The 23,036-nt window shown below is 42.7% G+C and overlaps 1 protein-coding gene across 1 annotated transcript in view; it reads right to left on the reverse strand.

The window, feature by feature from the left end:
• Positions 1 to 23,036, reverse strand: part of LOC122930573 (pseudouridine 5'-phosphatase) — a 532,043-nt gene that overhangs the window by 62,816 nt on the left and 446,191 nt on the right. The window lies entirely within an intron of this gene.

The following is a 23,036-nucleotide window of genomic DNA, read 5'->3' on the forward strand; positions in this document are numbered from 1 at the left end:
AGGACAGGTTGCTGGTGGCCATTTTAAATCATTTTCAGAGAACCCCTTTACCTGAAACATTGTTTGCCAATTAGCTCTTAGAGAAGTCATTAACACAGAGGTTTACTTACCCTGCACTGCTATTGACTCAATAAAGACATGACTGGTATAACTGTTTCTATGTGAATAGCTTAGTTAGATTGTGTTGGTCTATAATTAAGACTTACATACCAATCAGTCCTCATATCATTAGAAATCACAGCAGAAATCCAGGTTACTCCATTGGATTCCATACTTTTTACCACAACTGTAAATTGTAGTATAATATAATGGTATGTCCGCAATCAAATTTTTATTTTATTTCAAACCTCAGAACTTCAGGCACTACACAGGAGAGATCCGAGAGCACAACAGACAGTGTGACAGAGGTTAAACTCAACTGCAAAGACTGTTGAAATTATCAATGAATGCATTTACATTTCTACTCTGTTATCACTAAATTGCTATGATGGGATTTGGAACTGCTTGGGCCTATCAACTATTAGGTTTAACACAGGCACAAGCAAAGCAAGTCTTACAGAGGGCATTGGAATGAGTGAAATATCACCTTTATGTGCATAAAATGTCTTTAATTCTAATGTTATTTTTAAGGTTCCTTGTTCATATATTATTTAACTAAGACATCAATTAAAAAAGAAAAACTAAAAATTGCTAAATTTCACATTTTAAGGATTGGCAGTTTAAACAGAAGAAGCAACCAGCGATCCAGACACAGAGGGAAAGAATTACAAATTGTTGCTTCGAAATAGGATTCAATCAAGTGAAAGAATGTGCTTCTGTGAATGACAGCTAGACAGAGACACTGTGACTCTATGAAGTAATGAGAAGGTCACATTTACATGGGAGGTTACTGTCATCATTCCGGATGGCTGGAGAATTCTTTTCATAGACGTCCGTGTTTGGAAGACAACACTAAGAACTTTGTGAGGCTTCTTGAGACGTAGGTCCCCAAAAAAAAATTCCCAGGCATTTCTTACACAGTATTTGATTATATGAAGTATAACCATTTCAGCTTAATCAACAGATGCCTGAAGAATGAATAGAGAGGCCTTGTTCTTCCATTAAGGTCAAAAAGATGTTTCCATGAAAATATTAATGAAACAGTATATAAGGCAGATATCGTATGCGTTCTGGTTAATGGTTTATTGTATGAATCATCTTCATATTACTATGCCTAAAGTATAAAATATTATTTACACTGTACAAAAATTATATATATATATATATATATATATATATATATATATATATAGGAGAAGTATGGACTAGATCGGAATTATAATTATTATAACCGTTTATTTAAAAAAAAGAAAGAAAAATGTAGGACAAATGTAGTCAGAATAAAATAAATAGCATGTAAAATCATTAAAAAAATTACGTCAGGACCAATACTTAAATCCCTTAGGAGATTCGATAAAAAGTAATAGTATATACAGTTGCAAGAAAAAGTATGTGAACCTTTTGGAATGATATGGATTTCTGCACAAATTGGTCATAAAATGTGATCTGATCTTCATCTAAGTCACAACAATAGACAATCCCAGTCTGCTTAAACTAATAACACACAAAGAATGAAATGTTACCATGTTTTTATTGAACACACCATGTAAACATTCACAGTGCAGGTGGAAAAAGTATGTGAACCCCTAGACTAATGACATCTCCAAGAGCTAAGTGGAGTGAGCTGTCAGCCAACTGGGGTCCAATCTATAATATTCGATTGGAGGTGTTGGTTACAGCTGCCCTGCCCTATAAAAAACACACACCAGTTAAGACAAATTGTCTATAAATGGAGAAAGTTCAGCACTGCTGCTACTCTCCCTAAAAGTGGCCGTCCTGTAAAGATGACTGCAAGAGCACAGCGCAGACTGCTCAATGAAGTGAGGAGGAATCCTAGAGTGTCAGCTAAAGACTTACAAAAGTCTCTGGCACATGCTAACATCCCTGTTAGCGAATCTACAATACATAAAACACTAAACAAGAATGGATTTCATGGGAGGATACCACAGAGGAAGCCACTGCTGTCCAAAACTACATTGCTGAACATTTATAGTTTGCACAAGAGCACCTGGATGTTACACAGCAGTACTGGCAAAATATTCTGTGGACAGATGAAACCAAAGTTGAGTTGTTTAATTGCACTCCGTACAGAACGATTTGTCTAGGCGTTATGTAATTGTGCATGCTGCTATACGAGGAAGGGACTACATAGTGGTTGATGTATATATCCCCCCCCCCCTTTCCAGAGAAGTGTACTTGATGATATAATGGGGAGGGTTTCAACTTTGCCGACTGACCCGCTAATTATGATGGGAGACTATAATGCAGTGTTAGACCCAACTGCTGACAGACTTCGTCCCCAGGCCTTGCATAATAGGTCACTTGTCAATTGGGTTGATGCGCACGCTCTGACTGAGGGATGGAGATTTCCTCAGCCAAGTGACCGTCAATATTCCTGTATGAGAGAAACCCACAACACTATGTGTGGAGAAAAATAGGCACAGTACACAAACATCAAAACCACATCCCAACTGTGAAGTATGGTGGTGGGGCATCATGGTTTGGGGCTGCTTTGCTGCATCAGGGCCTGTACGGATTGCTATCATCAAAGGAAAAATGTATTCCCGAATTTATTAAGACATTTTTCAGGAGAACTTGAGGCCATCTGTTCACCAGCTAAAGCGCAACAGAAGATGGGTGTTGCAACAGGACAACGACCCAAAGCATAGAAATAAATCAACAACACAATGGCTTAAACAGAAGAAAATACACCTTCTGGAGTGGCCCAGTCAGAGTCCTGACCTCAACCCGATTGAGATGCTGTGGAATGACCTCAAGAAAGCGATTCACACAAGACATCCCAAGAATATTGCTGGCAACAGTTCTGTAAAGAGGAATGGTCAAGAATTACTCCTGACCGTTGTGCACGTCTAATCTGCAACTACAGGAAACATTTAGTTGAAGTTATTGCTGACAAAGGAGGTTCAACCAGTTATTAAATTCAAAGGTTCACATACTTTTTCCACCTACACTGTGAATGTTTACATGGTGTGTTCAATGAAAACAAGGTAACATTTAATGCTTTGTGTGTTATTAGTTTAAGCAGACTGGGATTGTCTATTGTGACTTAGATGAAGATCAGATCACATTTTATGACCAATTTGTGCAGAAATCCATATTATTCCAAAGGGTTCACATACTTTTTCTTGCAACTGTAAGTTAGGTGATCACCTGAAGCTAATTGGCTTGTTTAAAATTGGCTGGGTAAAAATCTCTCCATTTTTTTCTTGTCAGATCGTGATTAATAATCATACCCATCTCAGAATTCGACATTTTCTGATACAATCATCCTTTACGCTGGGTTCAGACCTGAGCGTTCGGGATGTCGCGCTCTGTATGCACGATTGTACCGGCGTTTGCAATCGCGCATACAGAGACAAGCGAACTCCCATTGTCGCGCGTTCCCGGAAGTCTATGTACGGGAACGCGTGACAAGACGCCCCAAAGAAGCTCATGTACTTCTTGGGGCGTCGGGCGTTTTACAGCGCGATCGTATGCGCTGTAAAACGCCCAGATGAGAACCATGCTGATAGGGAAGCATTGGTTTCTCCTTGTTGAGCGTTTTACAGCGCGTAGGAACACGCTGTAAAACGCTCAGGTGTGAACCCAGCCTAACTCTAAGCGCTTTTTCCCCACATACTCACAGTGTTCCGGGCAAATTATACCTACCAATGCTGACCTCTTATACACGCTGCAGGAGCCTCACAGAACAAACGGAAAACATACAAGCAGCCGAGGCGCACCACGTGAGACGCCACGAGGGACGCTGATACGGGCGGGAACCACAACTGAGCTTCACTCTGCAGCACGGGACAACACTGGAACCTACTGGGAGCGGTAACGTACAATCACTAACGTTACCATTGACCATTACACTATATGGGGCATAACTTATGACTCTAGACAATAATATCTCTGATTATAAGAAAAAGACTTACTAGGTGTAATAGACCTCTCTGACCAGATACAAACTCATACATGGAATCCTAACTCCACAAAGGAGATGAAAGTCTGGACTATCTATCTGGCAGCTTTATTGATACCATCATATAAGTTTAGCTACTGTGTCATTGTTATTGTACTATTGTTATTATTACACAGTTGGGAAACAATGGAATAATATAATTAGCTAATTGGATGTCATACATTTTTTATACAGCCACATTTTTACTTAGCTGCAACTTACCATCATTATAGAAACTTAAAGGGCTTCTGTCACCCCACTAAAGTGATTTTATTTTTTTGGGCTAGTGAAATTAGTTATATTGCGATATATGACAATATAATTGTGTTACTTACCTTGATCCAGCAGTTTCTGCAAAAAACAAAGTTTTAATATATGTAAATTCGGTCTCTACCAGCAAGTAGGGCGGCTACTTGCTGGTAGCTGCTGCAGAAATCCGCCCCCTCGTCGTGTTGATTGACAGGGCCAGCCGGGCTCTCCTCCTCCGGCCAGCCCTGTCAGCATTTCAAAAATCGCGCGCCTGTGTTGATTCGGCACAGGCGCTCTGAGATGAGGAGGCTCGTCTCCTCAGAACTCCCTCAGTGCGCCGATGACATCACCGAAATAGAAGACGTCATCGGCGCAGGCGCACTGAGGGAGTGCTGAAGAGACGAGCCTCCTCATCTCAGAGCGCCTGCGCCGAATCAACACAGGCGCGCGATTTTTGAAATGCTGACAGGGCCGGCCGGAGGAGGAGATCCCGGCTGGCCCTGTCAATCAACACGACGAGGGGGCGGATTTCTGCAGCAGCTACCAGCAAGTAGCCGCCCTACTTGCTGGTAGAGACCGAATTTACATATATTAAAACTTAGTTTTTTGCAGAAACTGCTGGATCAAAGTAAGTAACACAATTATATTGTCATATATCGCAATATAACTAATTTCACTAGCCCAAAAAAAAATAATCACTTTAGTGGGGTGACAGAAGCCCTTTAAGTTGTTGTCATTAACTCCCAGCTTTGTTCCTATGGGACAATAGAGACATTTTTACCCAGGCAATTTTAAACAAGCCAATTAGCTATAGGTGATCACCTAACTTATTTACTATTACTTTTTATCAAATCTCCTAAGGGATTTAAATATTGTTCCTGACGTGATTTTATATGATTTTGGATGCTATTTATTTTATACTGACTACATTTTTCCTACATTTTTCTTTCCTTTATTTAATAAACAGTTATAATAATTATAATTGCGATCCATTCCATACTTCTCCAATAATTTGAGTACCCTCCACTACCCTTTTACTATAATACATATCCATTTGGACGACGGGGACGCCCTGGAGTGAGCACCTACTCCAAGGTCTGAAATGGGTGAGCCACTGATACTATAGTCTAATATAATATATATTGTGGTAATGTGAACAGTGCTGGAAGGTGTGTTGTCCCACTTCAGGTATTCCAGATATGTGAGACAGATAAAATCCAGAGAGTGGCAGTAGTCGCAGCAAAGCATAGTTTGCTGACACATTTCTGTATACATTTTCTGGGCTGGATTTTACTTGGACTGGTGGCTAGGCTTGGTGGATTGGGTTCCCAGTCCACACCCTTCCAGTATGGGTTTTCCTTTCTACCTGAGGTCATTGCAGGTGAGGCCTGCTGTAATCAGGCTTGCATAAAGCGCCTCAGAGTAGGTCAGTGTGGGGAGGGAGAGCGAGACTGTTTTGTGAAGCAGAGGCTCTGTGTGTGGACTCAGTCAGGAGGACTGAGGGGCCACAAGGCTTTGACTAGCCTGAGGTTTGGAGGACCTAGCGACACCTAGAGAACAAGGGTTGCACGCCCAGCGTCTGGAGGACTACTGGGCCACACTCCCCCAAAAGGTACTGGAGTTGCCACAGCCTTAAGGCTGCAGTATTGATGTTGGCTGAGGAAAGCAGCATATGTTGTCCATGTGTGAACTGAGCTCTATGAGTGAGATAGGGACGTGTTGTGTTTAGGTAGCGTCTAGACGGGCAGGAGTTTATTTGTGTTTTAAGTGTTGGCAGTGTGGGAACCTCACCCCACCCAGTGATGTATAACTGGACTATCCTTTATAAGAAGACTGTCAAAATAAATGCACAGTTTGGACATGAAAATCCGTTGTCTGGTGAGATATCTGTGAATGTGACCCCCTGAAAAGAGACGATCCCTTACAATATATATATAGTATATTGTAAGGGATCGTCTCTTTTCAGGGGGTCACACTCATAGACGTCTCACCAGACAACGGATTTTCATGTCCAAACTGTGCTTTTATTTTGACACCAGCAAAGCAAACAAAGAAATCATAAACATAAACCTCAGCCGTCCTATCCACTGACTACACAGTATAATCTCCCTCTCTAGCGGGATCTGGGTATACCACCCAGCTCCCCAAAGCACATCAGTGCTTATCCCACAGAGGGTTCTGGCTCCTACAGGCCTTGACGTAGCCTGTTCCTTCCTCAGACTGGGAGCCCTGATTGAGGAGCTCAGCCCATCTTTATCCAAGCTCCTCAGCTGGCTGCTAATTATCCTCATTACCACTCTAGCTGCTGCTGCAGACAGTTGGAAAAACTAGCCGTTCTTGTTCTCACCCAGCTTCCTCTGGGTGGGATACACCACTTGAATGGCCTTCCTATGGCCATCTTGCAGCTCCACTGCCACATATCTTGCCCCCCTGATAAAGGCTGTAGGACTTTTCACATTACCTAAACCCCCTCCAGGGTCAAAACTTTTACGTTGGGAAACATCTGGGGTCACCTCAGCAGTAGACATACTGTACCATGTACATCACCTTCCAGAGGTGTACAAGACACTTGTTCAGACATGGACTTACTCCTCCATTTGCTCACTCGCCTCACACATACATTGATTTTGTGATTTTTCTTGTTACCTACATGGTATAATTCCCACTGAGAATTAGTTTTAACACCAACACAAATAGCCATCCATGTTGATGGCCAAACGAACTTCTGTACATAGTCTTCTATCACCACACTGGGGCTTGTCATATTGATCTCACCATTACAAGCAGACACAACTATCTCTGGCTCATTACCAGTGAACAACACCACATCCATCAGTGTGCAGACCTTACTGATTTTATCATCCAAGTACTCAAATGTATTATTTTGAGCTGCATTTACCCCAGTATCATCCTCCATATCCTGCAACATCTAATTACTTGACTCAACTGGCTCTGAGGTGTGAGTACATAGGACACCAGACATCTTACAGGTTTCAGCATCACACATCTCCCCATCATCACACAATAGAGAATCCAGGTGTCACGACTGTGACTGATCCAGACAGGTCTGGGAGGAGAAGGTCGCAGCGACTTGCTACTCGCGATAGCTTGTGAGTTTGCTCCATGGTTCAGGGTATGTCATCCGGGTTTTGCCTAGTGAACCTTTTTGTCCAGACTGGGAGTTTGTAGGCATCCTTCTCAGGTGAGTCCTGTCTGCCACTCCCAGCTACTATATTAGTTTCAGTTTCACTTGCAGTCATTGCCAGATATAGTCCTTACTTCCAGTGCTATTCTGACTTTGAAGGAGATCGGTTGACGGTATTGCTGTGGCACTCTGGTCTGGCGTGGACTGTCGTTTGGGATCACCTTCTCTGCTCGTGACTGGATAAGTCTATCTATGCTTTAGATTGTTTGTTTGTTTGTTGCTGTCTTAACCCTGTTGTCCTCCTAGACATGAGTGATGGTGACTAGTGCTCCCATCCGCCTTTCCCCAGTTTAGTCTAGTTAGGGTGTCTGAGGGTTTAGGCATCCTGTTCGCCGCACGGGTTCACACCCCGTCTAGGGTATCAGGGCAGACAGGTGCCAGCTTAGGGTTAGTCAGGGGTGGCCGTTCTATTTCCCATCCGTAGAATAAGGGTCCCCCTTCCCCTCCGTCTGGTGCGACACGACTGCTGCTGGGATAGTGGTCGTGACACCAGGCTCTTTTCAGCATTGACACCTGCTGCACACACAGTCAGCTTATCAGTGGCCTCCAAGGAGGTCCCTCCATGATCCATTACTGGTTCTGTACACTCTTCCAGCATACAGTCACTACCAGATACTTTCTCTTCCCATATCAAGCTCACATACTTGACACTCATCTCGTCAGGTACAACTGACTCCCAATTGCCACTAGCAACCACCTTAGTTTCAGAGGAAACTGACATGGCAGCCTCACTCTCTGAGCTGTTATCAGTCACTGCACATACATCACCTACACCACTCGTGTCATTATTAACGCTGACCTCTAGGGGCACTGAGGAGTTAATCCCCACCTGGGACATTAGCTTATTGACCCTAGAACACTGTGGAGACTGCATATCCACCTCTGGTATGTGTGGTACACCCTCTAGAGAACATTTTTAAGGTGCCTATATAATGTTTTTCAGCATTTAAATCAGATTTTTCAGGATCCCTTGATGCTCAAAGGTGCACCAAAGTGGTCAACGACAACTACTGTCTAGTATGTGTTATAGCTGCCTTGTGATCCTTTATGATAAATGTGAAAATGGAACATAGATCGGCTTCACAAGGCAGAAAAATATTTTAGCTGCATTCTAGAGATTGCTGAAGTTAAATCACCTGTCACAAGTACAATTATAAAGCAATTATGGAATTCATTTCTCTGCTTGCCTTCCTGCTTCACTGTTAACAGGATGAAATGCCATGAAAGGAGCAGGTAACATCAGTATAAGAAAAAAACACTGTCCCGAAATGATGGCTTCGTGCTGCAGTATGAATGCGGAGATAAAGGATTTCAAGTGGAAAACTGCATTTAATCTAGATATTCACTCACTTCTTTTTTTTTTCCCTGAAGTAAAGGGAGATATGTCACCTTTTATTTGCATCTACTATTTTTAAAAGTGTGTACTTCCCTATAAAGTGACAAGTTCTATGAAACCAAACACAGCTTTTAAGGAGGATACAGTAATTATCTAAAGGTAACGTAATGTTAAGGTTGCTATTAAGTGACAGTAATTACTGTTATGCTGCTTCCATTCTAATCTCCAGTAAGATAACATATTAACCCCTTCCCGACCGCAATCTGTATATATACGTGATAGCTGCACATACCCCGTGCAGCTACCACGTATATATACGTTCTGGCAGCTCTTTAATCCAAGCGCTGCAAAGCGCTTGGATTAAAGCTTCTGCCCCTGCCCTGCTGCTGTCACGGACAGCATACAGTGCAGTAATGCCGGCAAGGGACCAATCAGAGTGGCCCCTTGCCGGCAATCGATCCGATTGGTTAGTCTGTGCAATCCAATCGGATCGCGGCAGTGTTAAAATGCCGGTTTCAGGCTCTGATCTGCGCTCTGCAGATCAGAGCCTGAAATCAGTGTCCTTGCAGCCCCCCATCTGTGCAGCCCCCCGCCCCCGATCTGTGCCTGCAGACACTTACCCCTCTGCCCCGATCTGTGCAGGCCCATCTGTGCCCCCTCCGTCTGTTCCTAGTGCTGCGGCACTGCCCCCTCCTTGAGTCCGCCCCCTGCTGCCTTGTCATACCTCCCTCCCCCCCCCCTCCCCCTTCCAGCGCTGACCCCCGTCTGCCCCCCTGCTGTTTGATGGCGGCGGCTCCATTCCTGAGCCGCCGCCATCATCAGAGTGTCAGCTCTATGCTGACACTCTGCTGTAAATTCTGTGACCCCATAGATGCTGCGGCAGCGGCATCTATGGGGTTAATAGAGGGAGGGGGCTCCCTCTCTCCACCATCGGGGCTGCTGCGCTGCGATGGCAGCCCCGATGGTTGCCCTGGCAACCGGACGCTTTGCAAAAGCGTCCGCTGTTGCCACCTACAGGGCATCTGAATGTATTACACTTTGCAATGCAAGAGCATTGCAAAGTATAGTACAGCCATCAGCCCCACTGGATCTTCATGATCCAAGAGGGACTTGATAAAAAAAAAGTGAAAAAAAAATAAAAGTAAAAATTATTAAATAAAAATGTAAAATGAAAAAAAATAACATTTTCCTATAAAAAATAAAAAATGAAAAAAATACACATATTAGGTATCACCGCGTCCGTAACGACCGTCTCTATAAAGATATCACATGATAGACCCCGTCCGATAAACACCATAAAAAATAAAAAATAAAAACTGTGTAAAAAAAAGCCATTTTTGTCACCTTACATCACAAAAGTGCAACAGCAAGCGATCAAAAAGGCGTTTGACCGCCAAAATAGTATCAATCAAACCGTCACCTCGTCTCGCAAAAAATGATACCCTATTTAAGACAATCGCCCAAAAAATAAAAAAGCTATGGCTCTCAGACTATAGAGACACTAAAACATCATTTTTTTGGTTTCAGAAATGCTATTATTGTGTAAAACTTAAATAAATAAGAAAAAGTATACATATTAGGTATTGCCACGTCCGTAACGATCTTCTCTATAAAACTATCACATGACCTAACTCCTCAGATGAACGCTGTAAAAATAAATAAATGAAAACTGTTCCAAAACAGCCATTTTTTGGGTCAACGTGCCCCATAAAGTGTAATAATGAATGATCAAAAAATCCTATGTACCCAAAAATGGTACCAATATAAACCTCCACACTTTCTGCAAAAAACGAGCCCCTGCACAAGACGATGGGCAGAAAAATAAAAAACATATGGCGTTCAGAAAACCAATCCAGCACAATCTGCCTTCCAAAAACTGTATGGCATTCCTTTCCTTCTGCGCCCTGCCGTGTGCCCGTACAGCAGTTTACGACCACATGTGGGGTGTTTATGTAAACCGCGGAATCAGGGTAATAAATATTGAGTTTTGTTTGGCTGTTAACTCTCAATGTGTTAAAGAAAAAAAAATTATAAAATGGAAAATCTGCCAAAAAAGTGCAATTTAGAAATTTCATCTCCATTTTCCTTTAATTCTTGTGGAACGCCTAAAGGGTTAACAAAGTTTGTAAAATCAGTTTTGCGTAACATGAGGGGTGTAGTTTCTACAATGGGGTCATTTATGGGGGGTTTCCACTATGTAAGCCCCACAAAGTGACTTCAGACCTGAACTGGTCCTTAAAAAGTGGGTTTTGGAAATTTTCTTAAAAATTTTAAGAATTGCTTCTAAACCTCTAAGCCTTGTAACGTCCTAAAATAATAAAATTACATTTCAAAAATGATGCCAACATAAAGTAGACATATGGGGAATGTTAAGTAATGAATATTTTATTAGGTATGACTTTCTGTTTTAGAAGCAGAAAAATTGAAATTTGGAAAATTGTGAATTTTTCCACATTTTTGGTAAATTTGGGATTTTTTCATAAATAAAGGTGAAATATATTGACTCAAATATATGACTATCATGAAGTACAATGTGTCACGAGAAAACTATCTCAGAATGGTGTGGATAAGTAAAAGTGTTCCAAAGCTATTACCACATAAAGTGACGCATGTCAGATTTGTAAATTTTGACCTGGACACTGGGGCATCAATGACCCTTGGTCATGAAAGGGTTAATGACCACTACAAGGAATTGTAGTTCTTAATTAGAGAATGCTAGCCATGGATATAGTGGCACAAATGTACAATCAACACAGCTAAATCAAAATAATATCATGTTCTTAAAGCAGAATTACACATTCTGTAATATTTTGTCTGGTCAATGCGTCAGTCCTAAACCTTAAAAGCATGGACAGATATAACTGCATGAACTTGCTGGCCAAGGACAAGGACAGTGGTTAGCACTGGTCCTAGGTTCAAATCTGACCAACATTCTCATGAAGTTTGAAACCCATGTTTGTGTGGGTTTTGTCTGGGTACTCAAGTTTCCTCCCACACTCCAAAGACATACTGAACCCCATAAAATACAGATAAGTTACAGAAGTCTTAAATAAAATAAATTAGTGATTTCATAACCATCGGTATCCAGAGATTTCAACCAAAGTGGAAGGGTTTTCAAACACATTATCAAGCACTGCAATTTTTTTAATGGATTCAGTAACTAGACTTGAGCGAATTGACCTTCGAATCATAGATCCAATCAGTGTCGGACTAGGCTGCCTAGGGCCTACCAGTAAAATGTATTTTGGGAGCCCACTGTATGGATACATTCAAATATTACCTGCTCACACAGCAGATGATTGACGATGGGGGTTCCTGCAGCAACTTTGAGAAGGTAGGTCCTAGGTAAAAGAGAACACTGGTAGCTTTACTTTATACCTAGAAGTCATCTCAGCTCTGATTGTGTTTATAATAATAAACTGGGGAGTTTCTTTAATAATGTATTAAGTTTTTTATATGAACATAGGCTAGTTGAGGTGCTGTACATTGAATATATGTATGTAGTTATGTGCAACATGTGCAGGAGTGGGAGACTAGGGGCACACCGGGGGATTCACCTGTACCCCTGTGGGCCAGTCCGAGCCTAGATCCAATGTTGATGCATTCAAAAACTTAAATTTTAATGCTGTTTCCGTGCAGCATTAAAATGTATTGGTCCCGTGAAGCCAAACTTCATCTCGTCCGAAGTCACGTGAGACTTCAGTGAATTACCGTACTACTGTATTCATATCTGAATATTTAAAAACAATTTAAAATAAGAATCTGAAGTGGGCTTTGTTACTGGCTGGCACCTTTGCACAAAAGCCCACTTCGGTTTCCTATTTTAAATTGAAATAAATGTATAAATATATGAATACAATATTAATTCACCAAAGTCTTGCACGACATCAGGCAAGATGAAGTTTGGCTCTACGAAGCCAATACATTTTAATGCTGTTTCTGTACATCAAAGTTTTTGAACAAATTGTATGTTAATTGATATTGTCAATAAATCAGAAAGACATAGATTATCTTGTGCTTGACACACATGCAGAATGGCTTCATGTGAGCCATATCTTATAATAAATACAGTTCTGCATGTGTAAGGAAATGTCAAGTCTCAGGCATGCCTTTGGTCTGCATTATAGTGTCACAGGTATGGTGTCTCATACAGTACCCTATTTTCCCATAGACTATCTTGATAATACACCATGCAATAAAATAGGCAGGAACACACAGACATCATAACTGGAACTCAGCCCGCTTTCCCCGTCTACTTGTAGTGAATGCCCTAGGTGGGCAGACTGAGCTGTCACTCAGCCTGCATTATATCCAAACGCACCTAAACAAAATCACAGCTAATCTCCCCCAGCATGTCTCCGCTGCATGGAGGAACAGAGCGAGCACTCTGTTACTATAGTTGCGTTGGCGTCACCAGGGGGCCTAAGCGGCGCATCACAGGGGGTGCTGCCTGGCAGTGGGTCTCACCTGTCGCGGCCGCACCTTAGTCCCAGAGTGTATCTCTGGAGCCTGGACAGGTAAGTTGGTGACACCAATATACGGTAGTAAAGTCCAGTGGGTACCTTTACAAACACTGGGATACAGTTGAGTTTTATATAGGCATTAGACTTTAGAGCTACATAGATTTCATTGTGCAATGGCACACACCAATTGATATTATACAATCACGTTTCCTTTTTCTAACACTTAACGTAATTCTTTTTTTTAAGTCTATGGATGCCTTTACAGTATTTTTTGTATTAGTTATTTGCTTCCTAAATGTAAAATTAAAGCGGCTGTCAAAGTTAAATAAAACTCAGGCAGCCTCTGCAAATGTAGTAAAATAACAAAAGAATCAAGGCTCTCCACGTTTCTCCTTTGCAGCTTCAAGTGCTGCACTCAAGTCGTCCTCATCTCTGTTTGTTTCCCTGGCTGCAGCGGTGACATTACGTGCACACAGGCCACCAAACAGCTAATCTCTAGCCTCTGCTGTTATGTCCTGTATGCAGCTGAGGTCAGTGGTTGGCTGCATGGTGACCTGTGGTCATGGAATGTCACTGCTACAGCCAGGAAGATGACAATGGTGGGGAGGACCAGAGCACAACAATGGAAGTGGCAGGAAAAAAAGAGCTAAGAATCATTTTCATTATTTTATTACATTAACAGAAGCTGCCTAAGTTTTTATTTAAACTTGAAAGATCATTAACCACTTCAGCCCCGCTAGGTGAAACCCCCTTCATGACCAGGCCACTTTTTACACTTCGGCACTACACTCCTTTCACCGTTTATCGCTCGGTCATGCAACTTACCACCCAAATGAATTTTACCTCCTTTTCTTCTCACTAATGGAGCTTTCATTTGGTGGTATTTTATTGCTGCTGACATTTTTACTTTTTTTGTTATTAATCAAAATGTAACGATTTATTTGCAAAAAAATGACATTTTTCACTTTCAGCTGTGAAATTTTGCAAAAAAAACGACATCCATATATAAATTTTTCGCAAAATTTATAGTTCTACATGTCTTTGATAAAAAAAAAATGTTTGGGCAAAAAAAAAATGGTTTGGGTAAAAGTTATAGCATTTACAAACTATGGTACAAAAATGTGAATTTCCGCTTTTTGAAACGGCTCTGATTTTCTGAGCACCTGTCATGTTTCCTGAGGTTCTACAATGCCCAAACAGTATAACTACCCCACAAATGACCCCATTTCGGAAAGTAGACACCCTAAGGTATTCGCTGATGGGCATAGTGAGTTCATAGAACTTTTTATTTTTTGTCACAAGTTAGCGGAAAATGATGATGATTTTTTTCTTTTTTTTTTTTTCTTACAAAGTCTCATATTCCACTAACTTGCGACAAAAAATAAAAAATTCTAGGAACTCACCATGCCCCTCACAGAATACCTTGGGGTGTCTTCTTTCCAAAATGGGGTCACTTGTGGGGTAGTTATACTGCCCTGGCAATTTAGGGGCCCAAATGTGTGAGAAGAACTTTGCAATCAAAATGTGTAAGAAATGACCGGTGAAATCCGAAAGGTGCACTTTGGAATATGCGCCCCTTTGCCCACCTTGGCAGCAAAAAAGTGTCACACATGTGGTATCGCCGTACTCAGGAGAAGTTGGGGAATGTGTTTTGGGGTGTCATTTTACATATACCCATGCTGGGTGAGAGAAATATCTTGGCAAACGACAACTTTTCCCATTTTTTTATACAAAGTTGGCATTTGACCAAGATATTTTTCTCACCCAGCATGGGTATATGTAAAATGACACCCCAAAACACATTCCCCAACTTCTCCTGAGTACGGCGATACCAGATGTGTCACACTTTTTTGCTGCCAAGGTGGGCAAAGGGGCACATATTCCAAAGTGCACCTTTCGGATTTTGCAGGGCATTTTTTACACATTTTGATTGCAAGGTACTTCTCACACATTTGGGCCCCTAAATTGCCAGGGCAGTATAACTACGCCACAAGTGACCCCATTTTGGAAAGAAGACACCCTAAGGTATTCCGTGAGGGGCACTGCGAGTTCCTAGAATTTTTTTATTTTTTGTCACAAGTTAGCAGAAAATGATGATTTTTTTTTTTTTCTCTTTTTTCCTTACAAAGTCTCATATTCCACTAACTTGCGACAAAAAATAAAAAATTCTAGGAACTCGCCATGCCCCTCACGGAATACCTTGGGGTGTCTTCTTTCCAAAATGGGGTCACTTGTGGCGTAGTTATACTGCCCTGGCAATTTAGGGGCCCATATGTGTGAGAAGTACTTTGCAATCAAAATCTGTAAAAAATGACCGGTGAAATCCGAAAGATGCACTTTGGAATATGCGCCCCTTTGCCCACCTTGGCATCAAAAAAGTGTGACACATCTGGTATCGCCGTACTCAGGAGAAGTTGGGGAATGTGTTTTGGGGTGTCATTTTACATATACCCATGCTGGGTGAGAGAAATATGTTGGCAAAAGACAACTTTTCCCATTTTTTTTATACAAAGTTGGCATTTGACCAAGATATTTATCTCACCCAGCATGGGTATATGTAAAATGACACCCCAAAACACATTCCCCAACTTCTTCTGAGTACGGCGATACCAGATGTGTCACACTTTTTTGCAGCCTAGATGCGCAAAGGGGCCCAAATTCCTTTTAGGAGGGCATTTTTAGACATTTGGATCCCAGACTTCTTCTCACGCTTTAGGGCCCCTAAAAAGCCAGGTCAGTATAAATACCCCACATGTGACCCCACTTTGGAAAGAAGACACCCCAAGGTATCCAATGAGGGGCCTGGCAAGTTCAAAGAATTTTTTTTTTTTTCGCATAAGTTAGCGGAAATTGATTTTTTTTTGTTTTTTCTCACAAAGTCTCACTTTCCGCTAACTTAGGACAAAAATTTCAATCTTTCATGGACTCAATATGCCCCTCAGCGAATACCTTGGGGTGTCTTCTTTCCAAAATGGGGTCAGTTGTGGGGTGTTTGTACTGCCCTGGCATTTGAGGGTCTCCGCAATCATTACATGTATGGCCAGCATTAGGAGTTTCTGCTATTCTCCTTATATTGAGCATACAGGTAATGAGATTTTTTTTTCCGTTCAGCCTCTGGGCTGAAAGAAAAAAATGAACGGCACAGATTTCTTCATTCGCATCGATCAATGTGGATGAAAAAATCTCTGCCAAAAAAAAAAAATGGAGGGGAAAGGCGTCTGCCAGGACATAGGAGCTCCGCCCTACATCCATACCCACTTAGCTCGTATGCCCTGGCAAACCAGATTTCTCCATTCGCATCAATCGATGTGGATGAATAAATCATTGCCGGGATTTTTTTTTTTATATATATATATATATATATATACAAAGTGCTTGCCAAAGCATAGGAACGCCGCCTCCTCCTCAGCTCGTATGCCTTGGCAAACGTATCTGTCACTGCAGAGGAGAAAATCCCGTCTTGCAGCGCCGCATACACCGACTTGCGTGTAATCTGACAGCAGCGCAATGCTTCTGTCAGAATGCACATCGGTGCTGCAGCTAGTAGATCGGTTGGTCCACCTGGAAGGTAAAAAGACAAAAAAAAAAAAAAGAAAAAAACAGGCCACAACGCAATAATTTTATTAACTTTGGAACAGAACATGTAACTTTAACTTTTGGAACTAAACATTAACCTGTTTGCTTACCTGTTTTTTTTTTTGTTTTTTTTTTGTTTTTTTACCTTTATAGAACAAATCTCTCCTTCCCCATGGGTCAATGTGCAAAGCGCAAATCGCCCAAAGATGTGGCGAAGTGCGTTATGCACTTTGTCCCATGTGAAAGGAGACGTTTGCAGCAGCAGTGAGTGAATGGGCCCTAATAGCCCTGTGTGCCTGTCCTGGTGAGATGATCCCTATGCTAATAGTGTACCTGTGAGTGGTACTTCCGGAAACACTCTCCAAAGCATAGGGCAGGGTGGTCCGGACAGTCAGGACAGAAATAGCGGGTGTCACGCCTTATTCCACTCCTGCTACAGACACGACATCTTTTTCGGGGTGACGGTTGGGTTGAGGTACCAGGAACGACATTGGGGAAATGTCGCTCGTGTAGACGGCTAACTACACTGGTGGTTGGGGCCACGGAACCTCCTGGATACAGGAGGTTCTCGATGATCTCTTCCTGAAATTTGAGGAAGGATCCAGTTCTCCCAGCCTTACTGTAGAGAACAAAACTATTGTACAGAGCCAATTGAATTAAATATACAGACACCTTCTTATACCAGCGTCTGGTGCGTCGGGAAACTAAATACGGAGACAACATCTGGTCATTGAAGTCGACCCCTCCCATGTGGAGGTTATAGTCGTGGACTGAGAGGGGCTTTTCAATGACACGGGTTGCTCGCTCAATTTGTATTGTCGTGTCTGCGTGAATGGAGGAGAGCATGTAAACGTCACGCTTGTCTCTCCATTTCACCGCGAGCAGTTCTTCGTTACACAGTGCGGCCCTCTGCCCCCTTGCAAGACGGGTGGTAACGAGCCGTTGGGGGAAGCCCGCGCGACTAGTTCGCGCGGTACCACAGGCGCCAATCCGTTCTAGAAACAAATGCCTAAAGAGGGCCACACTTGTGTAAAAATTGTCCACATAAAGATGGTACCCCTTGCCGAATAAGGGTGACACCAAGTCCCAAACTGTCTTCCCACTGCTCCCCAGGTAGTCAGGGCAACCGACCGGCTCCAGGGTCTGATCTTTTCCCTCATAGACCCGAAATTTGTGGGTATAGCCTGTGGCCCTTTCACAGAGCTTATACAATTTGACCCCATACCGGGCGCGCTTGCTTGGGATGTATTGTTTGAAGCCAAGGCGCCCAGTAAAATGTATCAGGGACTCGTCTATGCAGATGTTTTGCTCTGGGGTATAAATATCTGCAAATTTCTGGTTGAAATGGTCTATGAGGGGCCGAATTTTGTGGAGCCGGTCAAAAGCAGGGTGGCCCCTGGGACGGGAGGCGGTGTTGTCACTAAAGTGCAGGAACCGCAGGATGGCCTCAAAACGTGCCCTGGACATGGCAGCAGAGAACATGGGCATGTGATGAATCGGGTTCGTGGACCAATATGACCTCAATTCATGCTTTTCTGTCAGGCCCATGTTGAGGAGGAGGCCCAGAAAAGTTTTAAGTTCGGAAACTTGGACTGGTTTCCACCGGAAAGGCTGGGCATAAAAGCTTCCCGGGTTAGCGGTGATAAATTGTGTGGCATACCTGTTTGTTTCGGCCACAACTATGTCTAAAAGCTCCGCAGTCAAGAACAGCTCAAAAAATCCCAGGGCCGAACCGATCTGAGCCGTCTCAACCCGAACTCCAGACTGGGCAGTGAAAGGGAAAACTACAGGTGCGGCTGAAGTTGGGGACTGCCAATCAGGGTTTGCCAGCACCTCTGGGATTCTAGGGGCTCTACGGGCACGTCTTTGCGGTGGCTGCGACGGGGTCACTACTGCACGTGCCACCGTACCAGCTTCAACTGCCCTTCTGGTGCTCGCTACTTCACCAGGTTGTACGGCAGTGCTGGTACTAGGTCCAGGGAGGGCTGGGCTGCTGGTGTATGCCTCACCACGTAATCCGACAGCACCAGCCCCACTCTGCTGCTCTTGAAGCGGATCCTGCGGTCTAGCGACACGGGGCCGGGTACGCCTGGTGGTATCAGGGACCTCAGCCTCCTCGTCCGAACTTTGGGTCAGAGAGCCACTGCTTTCTACAGGTTCGTATTCTGACCCGCTGGATTCATCAGATGAGGGTTCCCACTCCTCATCCGACTGGGTCAGAAGCCTGTAGGCCTCTTCAGAGGAATACCCCCTGTTTGACATGTGGGCAACTAAATTTAGGGGTATTCCCTGAGACTACCCAAGAAAAAAAAAGCAAGCCTGTCTTACAAAGGGGAGGCTAGCGAAGTACCGGAGGCCGCTGCGGTTGATAAAAAATATCAAAACTGATTTTTTTATCGCCGCAGTGCGTGTAAAGTGAATGTGCAGTGATCAAAAAAAAATTTTTTTTTTGTCACTGCGGTGGGGCGGGTGTGGGCGAACGATCAGGCCTGATCGGGCAAACACTGCGTTTTGGGTGGAGGGCGAACTAAAGTGACACTAGTACTATTATAGATCTGACCGTGATCAGTTTTGATCACTTCCAGATACTATAAAAGTACAAATGCTGATTAGCGATACGCTAATCAGTGAATAACGGACTGCGGTGCGGTGGGCTGGGCGCTAACTGATCGCTAACTACCTAACCAAGGGACCTAAACTATACCTAAAACCTAACGGTCAATAACAGTGAAAAAAAAAAGTGACAGTTTGCACTGATCACTTTTTTCTTTTCACTTGTGATTGACAGGGGTGATCAAAGAGGTGATCAAAGGGTTAATAGGGGTTCAGGGGGGTGATCAGGGGCTATAGTGTAGTGTTTGGTGTACTCACTGTGAAGCCTGCTCCTCTGCTGGATCCAACCGACGAAAAGAACCAGCAGAGGAGCAGGCAGCCATATAACAGATCATATTTACAAATATGATCTGCTATCTGGCACTTTGATTGGATTTTTTAAAAATCAGCAACCTGCCAGCCACGATCATTGGCTGGCAGGTTGCTGACGAAATACCTCTCGATGAAATGCCGCCGCGAACTGCGCACGCGCGGGCGCATACTCACGTCATCTCGCGTCTCGCGAGATGACGCGTATATGCGTGACTGTGCGCCAGCCTGCCACCTCCGGAACGCACATGTGCGTTAGGCGGTCCGGAGGTGGTTAAAAGGGAATGTGTCATCAGAAAATGACCTATTGTTTAAATCACTTTTTTATGTTAACCATATTTTAAAGACTTTTTGTTATTTTAAATTTTTCATGTCAATATCTATATATATATATATATATATATATATATATATATATAATAAAAAAAAACATTCTGCAGTTCTCACACTCAGCACTAAGCACTAAGCCTAATAATAGGCACCACTTCTTGGTCTGTACAGATCACTTTACTGCGGTTATCTGCTTATCATTACAGGCCGGATTGGAATGGCATATATCACCTCTGTATGTAGATAACACAGGGTCCAGCGGAAGGTGATTGTCAAAGCTTATCAACCCTTCTGATCTCATTTCACAGAGCATGCAAATAAAATTTTCCCGTAGAAGTCAATGGGGTATCCTCCAGACCATGGATGTCAAACTCACGGCCCTCCAGATGTTGCAAAACTACAACTCCCAGCATTCCCTGATAGCTGCAGTATGCCCAGGCATGATGGGAGTTGTAGTTTTGCAACAGCTGGAGGGCCACGAGTTTGACATCCCTGCTCCAGACCATTGTGCCTGGCGAACCTTGTGGCTGCCATATAGGAATTGTATAAATGCTCTTTAAATGCTGTTAAGAACAGATCAGGCAAGATGACAACCCCCATAATCATGTTCAGAAAACAGAATAAAAATAAATAAAAAAATAAGCCTTAGAAAATAAAAACAAATCATCCATCCCTATTTAATATATTTGTAGTCTACTGTATTATACATACCTTGCCTTATATCTGTGTTTTTGAGTATACATATAAGTAATGTATGACATTGCTGGTCTCATTGTTGTGGAATTATATGGACACCATATGACAATATTTTTGGCTATTAGATGACTTATCTTTTTAAACTGGTTGTGAATGTTATTGTTTTAACTAATGATTTAATCAAGAGTACAATATAAGGTGTGGCAAGGTGTACAGTAAAAGTCCTGGAAGGGGTGTATATCTCACCCGGGTTCCTCAACTGGGTGAGATAAGTAAAATCCTGGAGGATGGTATTTGGTTTCAGCAAACATAGTTGCTGGAGCTATTTGTTTTGCTGGAGTACAAGGGCTGGATTTTATTTGGATTGGGGAGGTAGGTTTGGCAGTAGGACCTTCCCAGTCCACCCCCCATTCCACAGCAGGTTTTCCCTTAGTCTGAGGTCATCACAGATGAGGCCTGCTATAATCAAGGAGGCATAAAACCAACCATCTGTGTGTCAGTCTGTGAGAAGAGAGGAGCCTCATCTTAGTGCCCCCTGGAGCACCTCAAACCGCCTTGACACACTTCCTAAAGATAAGTACAGCATGGTTTATCCCTGATAAGTGCACTCTTCCGTCGCATGCTCTGCTTAAATGACAAATACAGCACTGTTGACTAATCTCTAGGTAGTTGTTTGTACTCATTTTGCCGTATGCTCTGTTTTTCACTATCCTGTTATTTGCATTATCATTGCATATCTGGTTGTGTGTCGGGCGGTTTGAAGGTATTTTTCGTTTGGCGCTCCAGTATTTTTTCCGTGGATTGTGTTTGTATAGACTTAGCGGTGTGATTGCACTGCATTGGTTTTTCTCTAGTTGTCTCCTGACGAACCAAATCTAATGGGGAAACGCGTCGAGACGAGAACCTTTAATTGAATTTTTGACAATCATTTCGGTATTCATATCTTACTATATTATATGACCTGGGCATCCATAAGGGTCTATTGTGTGTTGTAGGGCTGTTCTAAGGACAGACAGGGCAGGTACGGGGACAGAGTGCTCCCACCATCTGGTTGCATCTCTGGGCTGAGCACTAGGAAGGGATACCTTAGGGCTATACTAGGGACCCTTCTGGCCTGCCCATTCTCTGCCGTACCATCCTTTCCCTCTGTTCTTGATCCAGCCCATGTGTACGTGTTTGTTTGTTTGTCTTTCTTGTTGTATTGTCCCCATGTGAGGGATTTATAGTAATTTTTAATATTTTCTATTAAAAGCTATATTTTAGGTGGTTGACCTCTGTGATAAAAAAAATGTGAGAAGAGAGGACTTGTAAGCAGAGGCCTAGTAAGGCTCTGGGTGGTCTCAGCCAGGAGGGCTGAGGGGCCACGAGGCTACATGTAGCCAAACCTCTTCCCCGTATGGACTTGTGTTTGATGACCGGATCTGCTGAGGCTTGGAGCCTGTAACCCTGTGTGTAAACCTGTTCTTAGAGGTGAGTCAGGGAAAACGACTGTGTTAGTTAGAGCCCAGACGGGCAGGTGTTTATTTCATTTTGATGCTTTTGTTTGTGTGGGTGCTGAAGTGCCACAATAAAGCACCAGTTTGGACACTAAACTGGTCTGCAAAGAAGTCTGTGACTGAGATCGCCTGAGAGAGAGCGATCCCTTACAATGGGTACAACTATAATTGGTGGGTGGTGGGGGCAATTGAGATGCGACCAATTGTCTCCTTATCTGGCTGCCTTTCGGAGTCAGTATTTATTTATTGCACACTATCAATTACCTTTATATTATTTTTTCATTGGTTATTTTATGGTAGGTTTCACTTGTTGCAATATTGCACGTTAAGAATAATATTCAGCTATCATTAGGGATATTGATTTTTGTACACATATATGATTTCTTATGTATAATCTATTTCTCCTAGGTACTGCTTATTGTTATAGTACTGTTTATTGTTATAGGAGACTGGTTTAAGTGGTTGAGTATCATAACACCACTTTTTTTGTGTTCATATTTTTGTGATTTTATCTTTTATGTTTGTCTGTATATCTCTATCACGGAATAAAGATCATTCATTTGTACTGTGTTGTGCTAACTGTTTTTGCCTATGCTGCTTGGCTTTGTTGGTTTGATAGTTGAGATATGGTCCCGACGTGGGCGAAAACTGCATGGCTGTGTTATATTAGATCCTTAAAAATTGTCTGTTATAGTTATAA

This window comes from Bufo gargarizans, chromosome 3 (genome assembly GCF_014858855.1).
Source record: "Bufo gargarizans isolate SCDJY-AF-19 chromosome 3, ASM1485885v1, whole genome shotgun sequence".
Classification (NCBI taxonomy): domain Eukaryota; kingdom Metazoa; phylum Chordata; class Amphibia; order Anura; family Bufonidae; genus Bufo; species Bufo gargarizans.